Genomic DNA, 2380 nt, shown 5'->3' with positions numbered 1-2380 from the left:
GCATCTTTTTTAGACTACTTTATTAGAAGACACATATTCAGTGTCATTTGCTAAATATGGCAAACTTTCTGTTATCTGATGTATATGTACACAGGAAAAATATTTTACCTTTTTGGTTTTTGATAAATGCATCTGTAAAGTCTGTAGGGGTCTGTATTACCAGGAAGGTCAAGGACAGAACAGTGTCATACCATAGCTCATTTTTTTCTGAAGAAACTGTTATGATTTCCATCTTTCTAAAAATAAATTATTTCTTCCTCTTTTTTACTTGCTCTTTTGTGCCCTGTGCTCTTTCTAACCATCCATTCTGTGTAGCTCCAAATATAGAATGAATCATAGAATCATTCTGTGGAATGGTTTTTGGGTTGGAAAGGACCTTAAAGATAATCTCTTTACAACTTGTGCCATGGGTAGGGACACCTTTCACTAGTCCAGGCTGCTCCAAGACCCATCCAGCCTGGCCTTGAACACTTCCAGGGATGGGGAATGACATTTCAGAATTTTTGAGGGCTGTACCTCATGTATACTCTGTGCTCCTTAAGGACATATGAACAGCCCAGGGCAGCAAATCTAAACAAGTTAAGAAATCAGGAGTCTCTTTACTAACTAAGGAAAACAGGCAGAAGCTACTAAAGCGCTCCTGTTTGGCAGCCAGTCCTACATGTCCAGAGGGCTCAGACACAGCCGTGGTGTTGCACTGTCCTGTCTCACTCAAGGCAGGAGTCACAGCCCTGGTTCCTCTGTTCACAAGCAGATCCAACTCAATGCCAGAGATTAATTGCTGAATTATCTTTTACTCCTGCTTGGAAGGTTGCCCTCTGTCTCCTCCCAGTTCTCAAATTTAGAATGATGACCCACCAGAAGCCACAGAGGCTTGGAAGCAGTTGGGAGGAAACGGGAATAAATTAGGCAATGAACAACTTCCAAAGACTGAATTGCAGCTACGCAACATCGAGGAGCCTTTCTCACACATACTTCCATATTGATACATTTTGTCACTTGTAACAGGGTGTCACCAGCCTCAAGCTCAACCTTTGATCACCTAAACATACCCATAATTTGGGATACAGCTGCTCTGTAGCCTCTGACTCCAGCCTGCCAAACACCAAACATCAGGAAGTCACGGGTGTTATAAGCAAAGAAATTACATGTAAGGTCCTCAAAAATGTGCAGTGCATCAAACACTGCTGCTGCCAGGAGTGAGAGACTGGCATGAAGTGAAATACTCAGCAACAAGTGGCTGTAGAGAAATTGAGTAGGAAATAGAAGATAAAGAAGCTGGAATACTAAGCAGAGACAATTATGATAAGCAGGATAAAATATATAACAGTATTGTTTGGAGGAAGAAACATAATGTAGGTAAAATGGTGATAACAATGAATTTATAAAAATGTAAGAAAAACTGAAGCAAAATACTGAAAAACTTACAGGTAAAACATCAATGCCTAATGAGGGAAGGAGAGGGGGGAAAAAGCAAGGGAAGAACAGGTCTTTCCAGAGCAAACGTGAAAGATAAATGGTATAATAGAAAAAGCAAAAAAAGAGAAATAGTAGTCAACAAAGACTTGTTTATTTGAATGTTTGGGGTGCATATACATATATTGTCTTTAAACATAATAAGGTTAATAAATGAGACATCACTTTAGAATTTCCCTTTATTGATAATGTAAGGCACATTTACAGCATGACTTTGATACATGGTTTTCCTCTTAATATTTATCACTAAGTTCATTTTTCTTAGCGCTAGAAATCAGAAGATAAATGGAGATGGTGGGGTGCCAGCACCACAGCTGTATCTGGTATCAGAATTCAAGGCTGTATTTCACACACTGACCATTCCTACCCTACCCTGTACAATTACCACAGAGAAGTTTCGCAAAGGAAAGCAAACAGAACGGAACGGCTGCAGAAGCCTTTTGTGTATGAGCTGCCGCACTGTTGATAAGGAGGTGATTAAACGGAGCCGCTGTTGAATTTCCCCACGCGGTTGGACTCGGTGTTTCCTCACACACGAGGCGCTGCCCTGACAGCGGCCCTGGCCCGAGCTCGGCCCGGGGGCTCGGGCGGAGCGCTGCCGGCGGGGTGCGAGGGCGGGGTTCGGCGAGCAGCCCCTCAGGCCAGCGGGGGGCCCCCCCCGTACCCATCATGCCCCGCGCCGGAGCGCGAGCGGCGCTTTCCCGCGAATTCAGTTCAAAGGCGGGGAGTGGGGGGGCGCGCGCCGAGCGCGCGGACCAACCAAACGCTTCCAGAACCATCCGCGCGTCATGCGGGGGCGGGACCGGCGCCGGCCAATGGAGCGGCGCGGCGCCATCCCCGCGGCCAATGGGCGCGCGCGGGGGGCGGGCGCGCGGCGGCGGTCGGGCTCGGCGGCCGCGGCGCT

Source organism: Parus major, chromosome 18, assembly GCF_001522545.3.
Source record: "Parus major isolate Abel chromosome 18, Parus_major1.1, whole genome shotgun sequence".
Taxonomy (NCBI): domain Eukaryota; kingdom Metazoa; phylum Chordata; class Aves; order Passeriformes; family Paridae; genus Parus; species Parus major.
The sequence above is the reverse complement of the archived record's forward strand: the minus strand, read 5'-3'. Positions refer to the sequence as shown.